Consider the following 12,068-nt stretch of genomic DNA (forward strand, 5'->3'; position numbering starts at 1 on the left):
AGAGATGGATTTTGGTTCTCACAAAAGTGGACTGGACTGTTAGAGATGTGCTGGGATGAAGCATTGTTATGACATAGCATTCCAGATTAAAGCACAGGGGAGCATAGAGACAATACTGGTCAGTTCAAATCAATTCCTGCTTCAGTGGAGAGTTTAGATGAAAAAAAGGCAAACAGGGTTTGGCTGCACCTAGTAACGCAGGAGTGTTTCTGTGGACAGGAAATAAGTCACAAAAAAAAAAAAAAAAAAAAGGGAGTGATTCCTCTGTAGACAATTATTTTATATGACAGAGGAATTTCAGTGGGAAAAATATCAGTGTTCTCTTGTTGGAAAAAAATCAGACCATTGTTTTGCCTTTGTCATATCACCCACAACAAGGTTTATGTGTAAAGCTATTCCAGTGACAGTTTAAAGCTGTTAAAAATACTTGCTTTTACTTTATGTCTTCCATTGTGTGACAGTGATATACTGCCTGTCAAGTCCAGTGGGTTTGCTCTATGATGCTAGAATTCTGTGGGAAATCTGGGTTTATTAAATGGCTCAATCAGCATCTTTTGAAGGCTGTAGTGGCCAAATCCTGCGTGTGAATGATCCAAATTTTAGTCCTGTTGGAATTCTGCAACTGTTGCATTTGTAGCCATAGGACTGTTGCAGAATTCCAACAGGAGTAGAATTAAATCAATTATATTAGTTACATAAATTACACCATCCTGACCCCCTTCCTGGAACCAGCACCCATACTCCCTCTGGTATCCCACCTCCCCTCCCAAAAACACCAACTCCCTGTTTCAGCCCCATAAAGTGGAGTGAGGGTAGGGGAGAGCGAGTGAGAGACAGACAGAGGGGGAATGGAGTAAGTGGGACAGGCCTTTGGGGAAGGGACTGGGCAGACTTGGGGTTGCCGATGATAGGCAAAGAGCACTGACAATATTAATGTTATCATTCCATACAGAAAACTGTACTCATTTAAAATTGAATTAAAAATAGTCAATTAAAAATAACAAACTACTGAAGATAGTAATGTCCAGAAAACATGTAATGAAAAAAGCAGTTCTGGTTGCATTTTATTAGTTACCAATAATGAAAACTCATCAACTTGGAATGCCATCCTTTGGAGTGATTCTCCTGCTATAATTGCTTCTTGCTATACATTTGACTTGTGGTGTTCCTTCTGCAAAATTTCTAAAATTCTTACATACCTACATGGGATTCCTTAATCTAGCCAGGATACATACATGCGCCCCCTCCCATATGGGAACAGCATGGTGGTTGGGACTTCCTATCACTTACTAGAGGTTGCAACACCATACTGAAAACCTCATGTCTACATATTTAAAAGAACAACCAGTGCTGAGCAGCAGACTGAAGGAAACAAGAGAAAATATTCCAATTATTAACACGAGAGAATGGTCATCTGATTTGAACCATTTCAGTGTATTCTGCAAGCTCCTTCACAGCAAACACTATTTCATGTAACACTTATCTAATAATCAATAGAAAACTGATGCTCATTTGTACGAGTCTGGTGCCTGTGCTAAGAATGTAGAATTTCTATCTATATTTTTACAAAACGTAGCCTGTCAGAGACAATGTCAAACTGAATCTGTGCCTTCATGGTATTTTTGTCATAAAAAATAACAGCTTCACATAAATCATGAAAGACGGGAAGAAACATGAAATAGCAAGTTGAACAGAAGAAAAGCAATACTGGTGACTAAGATATATTATTTTCAAGAGTTTTAGCTGAGTATTCTAGGACACATTTCCTCAAACCCTGGTTACTTGAAGACATCTAACTTCTCTAAGGAATTTTTAACTTGTTATTTCCCCATTTTAGCTTCTGAACCATCACCATTTTAACTGGCATTCACTATGTTAGGCATCCGATCGCCACCAACAGAAAATGAAAACAAAATCATTAAGCACCTGTGCCATTTCTACATTTTCTGTTACTGTTTTCCCCTCTTATTGAGTAATGGACCTATGCTGTCCTTGGTCCTCCTTTTGCTTTTGGTCATTTTAAAATCATTTACAGGTGTAGGCAACAACTTCAGGAGAATACTTTACAAGATTTTGTTGCTATCAAATCCAAACTTGAGCTCTATTTGAAATCTAAGCCAGATCCAAACATTGACTCTTTATATCATCTTTATTTGCAACAGTTCACTTTCTTGTCATACATAACTTTTTGCTATATTAGGGCAAACAGCAGGAAAAAGTCTTAGTCAACATATTCACTCACCTGAATCATGCCTCAATCAGACCATTTTCAGAGCCTTTTCTTTTTTCTTTTCCATAAACATTGGTATTTTGCTTAGGGTGGAACTTTTATTCAAACATATTCAGGTACTTGTGCACTAACAAGAATATTCACACTTATGTTAGATCATTCAGTCAGGGAAAATAAATCAGATCATGTGACTTAACTGTCTAATTACACAGCTCAAAGCACAGATTCAGAACACTGAATGTTTGATATGGTGCCCATTGTGAACAGTGTGTAAGTAATGCACAAGCCCAAATGTTTGAGGAAAATTATTTGAATATCAATAATGAGAAAAAAATTAGTAAAATTCATGATCTGCAAAAAATGTCCTCAAATAGAAAAGGCAATAATTAAATTGCTGGCAACATACACTTCCATCAGTTGTAGCACTGTATAGGTGCTATCTACAGGCTACAGAACTACTTAAGAGTGCAAATTGCATATACATATCTGTACACTTTTCTTGTGTGGCTAAGAGCAGATATTTTATCAGATCTTGTAAGTTTTCAGGCACAACTGAGTGTGCCCATTTAAATCTCACAGTATGTTGCTACGTGAATACAGACGGTGATTTGAGTCAAATTCTTCTTGTTTATGTCTGCTGCTCTGTATAGTTTATTAGGGTTGCATAAGTTTAACAGAGGTTAGAACCTGGCTCTGTGTTTATAGTTTACCCTAGGCATACTATTAAACATACATACATAGACACAAGCCTGTTTTGTAAACATTATTTTTTGTAATCATGCTTATAGCTGCAGATAATTCGGGCTGATCTACATCCAAACTAAATATACAAAGATCCATTTTGATGACCGTAAGAAAGTAGCCCTGATTAGAATACAATTGCTGCTCCTGGCAAAAGAGGCATGCTTTCCACATACATTACAAATTTGTATAAAAATGTGTAAATCGAAATGAAACATACATCTTCTGTATTTAAAACTTCACCAGTTGTGTACATGTGAGTTCATTTATATCTATCACCCTGTTCAACTTTTTAGTGGCATTTCTCTAGCAGTTTTTGTAGCAAAGCTGAAATGAATATAAACCCAACACACAAAGCAAGGCATGGTGCATTTTAATTTTTTTCTTAATCTCTCATATTTAGAGAAACAACTGAAATAAGCAGTGAGAAAAGAGAATAAAATTTAGTGCTGACTGGACAAGTAATATTTATTACTGCTCTCTTCAGCAATGCTGGACTTTTGCCAGTACTGTCCAAACCATATGATTCCAAGGTGCAGAAACTGCAGTGATGAGAACATGGTCATTTTCTTAGTAACATGTGCAGCAGATTGGGCATAAATCAAGATGTAGATTGGATACATGTGTGGGATGTTGAACAGAGGCAGCTGATGCAAGACAGAATGAAGAACTGCACTGCAGGGAATAATAAAAAATGCATATTATTGAATAAACTTTTCACAATGGGTGGTACAGGGTCAAATGCAACATTTGGACATGATCTAGATGGTGTCTTGGTCCTGTCATGAGGGGAATGTACCTCTCAAGGTCCCTTCGAGTCCTAGTATTCCATGAGTTTATGATTTTGTGAAGGTTTAGATAAAGCATTAAGAGCATTAATTCTGCTCTCAGATCCACATCCAGGATTTCAACTCTACTCTTTCTACATGCAGCTCAATTTGATGTAAAAGAGTAAACACCAAATAAAAGCTGCAGCGCTGAAGACAGTAGAGAATTTGGTCACAGAAGCATACTTTTGATTATTTATTTGTACGAGGAGTCTGGCTAAATTGCATTCCGCTAATATGTGCATTTCATGATTTGCACTCAAATATGTCTTCTCTTCCATGCTCCAGCAAAAAGGCAATACCGGAACATCAGTGTAAAATCATCAACACATGTTTTCACACACCTGTCTTGTAAAACAAAATACGTTAAAAAAAAGGCCCCAAATCATCAGCTAATTTAAAAATAGGAAAAAATCCACTGATTTCAGTGTATCTGTGCACATTCACTCCAGCTGAGGATCTGCTTCAAAATTCACAGCAAAATGCTATGAATGTTGCGGTATAAGGGACTTATTTACATCTGTGTTAGGATTGGTGCCCTTTGAAGACTGTTGTCTGATGTTTAGAAAAAGTAACAAGAGTTATTTCAGGGATGCCAGGGAGAAGCCTGCTCTTGAAGACAGTGACAAATATCTATTGACTTAAGCGTGCAGGCCTATATCTCCCTATTCCTTCTACTATGTTGTTATATTAGTGGCTTAATTTGTCATTAAATAAATAAAACACACAATTCTGTTTAGAATTCCTCTGACTGCCATCAATAAATATTTCATCACTTTGGTATCAGGTCAGACATGCACATAGGGCATTGCTAACTGCGGCCAATTGAAAAAAAGGGAACCTTTCCATTGACTTTCATCGGTTTTAAATCAGTCATCCAATTTTTGTACAGGATTTAAGAATTTCACCCAACAAATGGATTTTCTCTTCAGCCGTGCCATTTCCAACACTCTTTTTATCTTGCTGTTAACTTGGCAGGATGCAGTCTTGTAATTGTAAGTGCCATTCCACTTTTGTACAACAGGGAACTGTACTCTCACTATTTTATGCAGCAGTTATATATACCTCTCTATATTCTGCCACGACCAGCATGGTATTGTATTATTTTGAGCTAGGCCTCCAACTCAATTTTTTTCAGACAAGACCAGAAAGGTTCTGACTAAATCTTTTTTAGACAATCTGCTTTGTCCATAGGCAATTCATAAAGACGAACAAATGCAAAATTTCCTGAATAATTTTTTTCACAAGATATTCTCCTCCATGTAATTCTCTCTCTTCCCTATTCTTTCTCCTCTCATCTATGCAGCAATTTTCTACAAGTGACAGAGTTCACCACTTGCTAATCCTGAGGTACATTTCTCCAATTGTATCGTTCATCCCACTTTATCAATCTTCATTTTACTTGTTGTTTTAACAAACTTTTTAATCTTAATGGGTTTTCACCAGCTATTGTTCCTTCACTAGAGTTGAGGAACCTGATTCTTAGTTGGTGTAAACTGCCATCGCTCCACTGAAGTAAATGGGGCTATGCCTATTCACAGCAGCTGAGGATCTGACTGAAATGTTGAAAAGGTGGGCAAGCTATTTTAATCTGTTTGCATTTGTTCACTTCCAGGTGATGTTGCAAAGTTCTAAGTGCTATTTGGAATTTGACAGCTTCTGGAGCTTTAAGAGAGCCTGAGCTTTGAGAGGGCCCCTACCAAAAGGACTACAATTAAAATAGCTGCTCCAGGACTCCGACCTCATTCCCAGCATGCTTGGAGTCAGGAAGAAGGGCAGATGCAACTAGAACCCCCTGCTGAGGACAATAGGGAATTGTCAGCATGGGGAAATCTGAACAAGCGGTCTGAGGACCAAAGACAAGAGGCTGAACAGCTCCCAATGTAACACCTGGCTCAGGGAGGTGCCAGGGAGGAACTGAAGTTTGCGCATGTTGGGAGGCAGGAAGTGCCTTTATTTATCAATATCAATTAATAATGAATTAACCTTAACCCTTCCATTCTTCAGATCCTAGTAGATAATTCCCAGTAAAGTCCCCCTTTGTTACGCTATTATTTCTGGTCTAATTCCTTTGCAGGGAGTTTATTTACTTTATTGTTCCTTGCGTAATGGACTTGATTCCTTCCAAGTTAGCAATATTATCATTGATTGTCTCAAGGGTCAGCAGGCCTGGGCATATGGCAGTGTTTCTCAAAGCGGTCTGCGGATCCACTCTGAGTAACCTGCTAATTGGATGCTCCGGTTTGTTTATTTACCAGTTCTGGAGCCACGGATCCTTGAGGCTCCCATTGGCTCCAATTCACTGTTTGCTGCCAAGGGAAGCGACGTAGGCTGGGTCACCAATTCCTGCAGCTCCCCTTAGCTTCAAACAGCAAACCAGAGCCAATGGGAGCGGCAAGGCTTCGCGTCTATGAAGCCAGTAAATAAACAAACCAGAGCAGCCAGTTACCAGGTTTCTCAGAGTGGATCCATGGACTACTTTGAGAAACACTGGTATGTGGAGGAGTCACTGTAAGTGGAGACACCAGATGCTAGAAAAGAACCCAGATCTCAGCCCACATGAGGAAAGGGCAGAAAATGCTTCAAATACTACTGACTGTAAACACCAGGGAGAGAAAAGGAAGGAGGCTTAATCCAAATCTCAGGGGTGGGGCTGCCAGTGTCTATATAAGCAGATTTGGGGAAGGAGCCAAGAAAGTGTTAAAGGGTAGGGCAGGAATCTCTGTTTAACCCAACAACTACCCAGAGATGCTGTGAGGAGCAGTGGAATTCTGAAGCCTGATTGTCCTCTCATACCAGAATAAATCAGGGCTGAAGTTGGTGCTATAAAATGGGTGTAAGTAAGAGAAGAATCAGTCCCTGGACAATGAAGTCTATAGAATCTATTCTAGGTGAGAACTTTGTGCTCAGGATTTTTCAGTAATTTGTTTTAATGTCACAGACTTAGGCTAGAAATGGACTTACTGTGACCCAACGCATCCTGTATTCATACCTCAAATGCTATTCTAATAATCTTTGTATAAAATATGCCTTGTAAGGTATCATCTGAAGACAAATAATTTGTGGCTTAATAGTATCATGATGAAATGTGGGTAGCAATATTGTATGCAGTTTTGAACAGAAGCTGAAATATGACTGAAATGTGGTTACCAGACAAGTCTTGGGGGATGGAGGAGGGGGTTCAAGCTGTTTCTCAAAAACAGAAGGCATCTAGTCAGGCATCAAAGCTGATGGTGAATCACCACTCAAGTGAAGGGGGACAGGAACAGTTAGATTTGCATTTTTAACAAACTGATAGCATGGGACTTCTTTCACTGGGAGATTCCTTGTGACTCTTCTCACAGCTGGGGGTACTTTATAGAGAACTCTCAGGACAGTGCATTTCAAAGATTGACTAGATTGTAAAAATCAGGGCACAAACATTTCTCTTTTGTCCAATAAGACAAAGGATTCATCAGTTCTATCAGCAGTCTGAGACTCATGGCCCTCTGGCCACTCGCAGCTGGAGCAGATACACAATCCAGCCTGGGAGTAGGGGTTGCTTGTTCCAGTCCCCCTAGCCACACTTCTTTTTACCTCTGCCCCACTCTCATCCTACTCCGGCCCCATGACTTCGAGGATTGTCAGGGTGGTTTTTAGGGAAAAATCCTTGATTGGGAGTATGGAGGGGTCACTGAGGCAGCAGTTATCAGTGTTTGCTGTCAAGCTGCTAGGGGCAAAGTGTCTGGATCAGTACTGTAGCTATACACAGACACTCAGGCTACGTCTACACTGGCCCCTTTTCCGGAAGGGGCATGTAAATTTCACTAGTCGTCGTAGGGAAATCTGCGGGGGATTTAAATATCCCCCGCGGCATTTAAATAAAAATGTCCGCCGCTTTTTTCCGGCTTTTAAAAAAGCCGGAAAAGAGCGTCTAGACTGGCCCCTTTGAAGTAAGAATAAGAGCCTCCGGAAAAGGGCACTTTTTCCGGAGGATCGCGGCCAGTCTAGACGCTCTTTTCCGGCTTTTTTAAAAGCCGGAAAAAAGCGGCGGACATTTTTATTTAAATGCCGCGGGGGATATTTAAATCCCCCGCGGATTTCCCTACGACGACTAGTGAAATTTACATGCCCCTTCTGGAAAAGGGGCCAGTGTAGACGTAGCCTCAGGGTACATCTACACTGCACAGATATTTTTGAAATAAACTATTCTGGAATAGTTATTCTGAAGTAGCTTATTTTGAAATAGCATGTCTACACTACAGGGAAGCCTCAAAAGTAGTCCGAGGCAGGCTCGATTTAGAACCCCAGGAGGCACTGGGGAAGAATAATTTAGAATGGCCCTGGTGAGGGGCTATTTTAAAATAGCAGCAGTGGAGAGTCTACACGTGCCTCATTTTGAAATAGCTATTTTGGAATAGACATTATTCCTTGTGGAATGAGGTTCACAGAAGTCAGAATAAACTGTCCATTATTTTGAATTCATTTAGAAATAACGGAATTGCTGTGTAAATGCTTATATTGTTATTTTGAAATAGCACTAGTTACCTCAAAATAACAGGTCAGTGTAGACACACTCTCAGGTGTTTGTGAGAAGCCCAGGCTGGGAGCTCTAATAGCAAAGCTAATCTCTACTCTCAAACTGAGCACCTGAGGATTCCACTGAGCTGCTCCAGAGCTGGAGAGAAAAGGAGGCAGAGAATAGCATCTTTAAAATTCTTATCCAACTGACAACTGCATGAAACAGAGGTGAATGTCATCAGAAATCTGTGCAGTGATGCTGGGAAGTGAAGTGAAGGCATTGATCTGGTTAAGGAAGGGTGACACTGAAATGAAGCCAGCTGGTTGGAGACAGGCTGACTTGGAAGTGGCCAGATAATACAGAGGGCTCATTTAATCCCAAGAGGCACATAAACCCTCTGGCTGTGTCTAGACTGGCCAGTTTTTCCAGAAAATCAGCCGCTTTTCCGGAAAAACTTGACAGCTGTCTACACTGGCCGCTTGAATTTCCGCAAAAGCACTGACTTCCTACTGTAAGAAATCAGTGCATTTTGCAGAAATACTATGCTGCTCCTGTTCAGGCAAAAGTCTCTTTTGCGCAGAAGGGCCAGTGTAGACAGTTCAGATTTGTTTTCCACAAAAAAGCCCCGATCGCGAAAATGGTGATCAGGGCTTTTTTGCGGAAAAGCACGTCTAGATTGGCCACAGACGCTTTTCCGCAAAAGCACTTTTTGCGGAAAAGCGTCCGTGCCAATCTAGACACTCTTTTCCAAAAATGCTTTTAGCGGAAAACTTTTCCGTTAAAAGCATTTCCGGAAAATCATGCCAGTCTAGACGTAGTCTCTGATTATAGAAAAAGCAACAATAAAACAGGATAAAGTGCAGCTAAAAGCAACAGTAGCAGTGACTAAAAGAAGGTTCATATTTAAACTACGGTACATTCTTGATAAAGCACACAGCTAAGTTTTAGAAACATGGGCTCAAAAAAACCTACCCAAAGGGAATACATGGCATTGACATTGGCTCATATTGTACATTTTCCTGGTATGGAAGGAAACAAACTAATATTAAAAACAGGGTGCTTTGCTGTGTTCATTGTGGAAGTGCTTTCTTTCCCATGAGGTGTGGGACCGGGGGTGGACACTGGCAGAAGTACAGCGGATTCTGAGGGGAAGAGGCCACAGAACAATAATGTATGGAACTCAATTAGCCGCACTGAAAATCCTTCCTTGTATCACTGGTTTCCCCGAATGCCAGCAGTGGCAGCACAATGCATTGTTACAGTCTGATCTTCCTAAGGGGGTTTACAGAACAAGGAGCAGAAGTAAATATTGCTTCTTCCACCAACATTAGCTGTCAGCAACCTTAGCCCAGAAAGGTCTGTAGATTCCTCTGGAAAACAAGTTCTCCAATCTCACTCCCCGCATACACACTGGAAATGAGTGAAAAGAACGTGATAGAAGTCCAATTGCCTCTATCCTCATGCACCAGAATGTATTGATGTCCTTACCATCCTCTTCTTATCAGGAGAAGAGGGAGCAGTGATACCATCATAGAGGGGGAAAGATTAGAATGTGATGGAAACCTAGTCTCAGTGGGAAGCTCTACTTTCTTGTAATGTTTCTTTTCCATCTCGCCTGCATACATTGAATGTGTTCCCTGTTTGTTTATTCTTGGTACAGTCTCTCTCTGACCTCTCATGTTACTTCTCAGCCACAGGTGCCATTGCAGCAGTGGTGGCAGAGTGATCATGAAACTGACTGACAGTTCAATCTTGGGAGAGCCTGAATATTGCAATTTAGAGAGCAGGAAATCAATCAGTTTTATGGATACTAACGGGAAAGAAATGAGGAACACTATCAATCCACCCTCCTTCATTTAAGGGAAGGACTGCAAGTGTTGGAAGTGCCTCACATGAAGATTACTTTTAACGTGTTAAAACTAGATAGTGCCACCCATTACTGTACAGTTGTACTAATATAGTATACTGCAGCGTTCCCCCATGCTTAGCACAGTAACTCACCTAGCACAGCAAGATAATTGCTGGCTAACGGTGAGCTTCATAAGGTGGCTACAGTAGCCTATTTTGGGGGACAAATGGAATATTAGTTTCAGTTAAAGGGATGTTATTTTATCTTCAACATAATTCTGAAATTAATATATAATTATCTCAAATATCAATAAATATAGTCATGAAATTTAAAATGAAACAAACATTTTAAAGCAAAGTTTGAGCATTCCTGTCAGGTAGGTATTATTAGCCCATTTTACAGATGGAAGACTGAGGCACAAGAGAATAGTGCTCCAGTTTTCAGTGCTGGTGCTCAACATGCATAGACTTCAGGTGACTTGTTGAAGGAAGACTGTGGCAGTTTCAGGAACAGGATGTAGATCTCCTGACTCTGAGCTCTGTGTTTTCATGACAATTATTTTTTTCTGCAGAAGGCTACAGAATTCTGTTAACCGGACCAGATGGGCTGGGCCATTCAATGGGCTTGTAGCAGGATGTAGCAACTTTCATTCCTTGGTAATTGGTTTAAATTCACCTTTCATCCAGAATGAAGGAAAAGTAATGGATAAAATCTGTGAAATTAATTGGTGGTCTCAGGTCATTCTTTGTAGGTGTCTGTCACTCTTGTTGGCAATCTCAGAAGAGAGGCCAAGGATTTCACAGACAGGAAGACATGAATGCAGTAATCTTCTATCTAGATTATCTGCTAAACATTCAGTCTTAATGATTCAAGTTCTATAATATTTAAAATATCATTTAAAAAAAGCAATACAAGAGATAGAAAAGAAAATGCAGGGAGCAACTGGTTATTAAAACACAATCCTTGAAGTAGAATATGCAATAGGATGGGTTGTCAATGAACTGCTGGAGAGTAGTTAATATTCCAACAGGATATAATGAGATACCCAAAGTAAGAAGGTCACATTCATTAAAAAAGCCCATCAGCAAACCCAACTCCTGCTGGAAATGGGAGTAGTAAATACACATAATCCTCTCATCATTTAAATGACAGATTACTGCCTGGCTATCACTCTGATAGTTAATTAGTGTTTCTCTGCAAACAGCTTCCCAATGTTAATACCTTTATATGATTTACTTCAGTGATCTCTATTAACCAGCTGTGGTGCTGGAAAAAGAAATAAACATCACACAAACAGAATATAATGTTAAAAAAAAAAAAAAAACACCAGCAGCAAACAACCTGCATGGTTAACTTTTCAGTGACAGCTCCAAGTTCTCTGGAAAAGGAAATCCTTTTGAAAATAACAAGGCCTATTCTCTTGTACCACTGCTGCCAGACCCAGTGTCAATACTTCTTAAGAGTGGAATTCTGTGATTCATCCCATGTATTGATTAGATTTCCAGGTTACAGAGTACCTATTTACCAAGTGTGTTTCCCCAGCAGATCCAACTATATTTGTCCCCTGCTACAGAATTCCATTCAGGAATCTATGAATAAATGAAAAGGCAGTGACCCTGATCAGTTTTTTTTCCCAAAACAAAGTATTACAGGTTGAATCTCTCTAGTCCAGCACTGTCTGATCTGGCAACATTCGTGACCCAGCATGATTTTAGTGAGCTTAATGTCCATTTATCATGGATGTGGACAAGTTTCCGGTGGCACCATAAAGTTTGTTTACAGCCACCAGTCCTGGCTTTCCATGTTCTGTGCTGTTATTTAGCGCTATTTTACCCCTCAATGTCTTCTAAGAGCCCAGTAAGCAGAGGAAATGTTGGTAATGCTGCTAGACAATATTGACCTCCTGTGGTTCGGCAAATT

At 40.0% G+C, this 12,068-nt stretch overlaps 1 protein-coding gene across 3 annotated transcripts in view; it reads right to left on the minus strand.

Annotated features, from left to right (window-relative positions):
- Window positions 1-12,068, minus strand: part of BANK1 (B cell scaffold protein with ankyrin repeats 1) — a 416,748-nt gene that overhangs the window by 72,533 nt on the left and 332,147 nt on the right. For 2 of the 3 annotated variants that reach the window (XM_089778053.1, XM_075929667.2), the window contains exon 18: window positions 3,328-3,646. The exons of the other annotated variant lie outside the window; for it this stretch is intronic. The gene's annotated coding sequence lies outside the window, so the exon portion shown is untranslated. Of the gene's footprint in view, window positions 1-3,327; window positions 3,647-12,068 lie in introns of those variants that run through there. 3 annotated transcript variants of the gene reach the window in all.

Source organism: Pelodiscus sinensis, chromosome 4 (genome assembly GCF_052426305.1).
Source record: "Pelodiscus sinensis isolate ZL-2025 chromosome 4, ASM5242630v1, whole genome shotgun sequence".
Classification (NCBI taxonomy): domain Eukaryota; kingdom Metazoa; phylum Chordata; order Testudines; family Trionychidae; genus Pelodiscus; species Pelodiscus sinensis.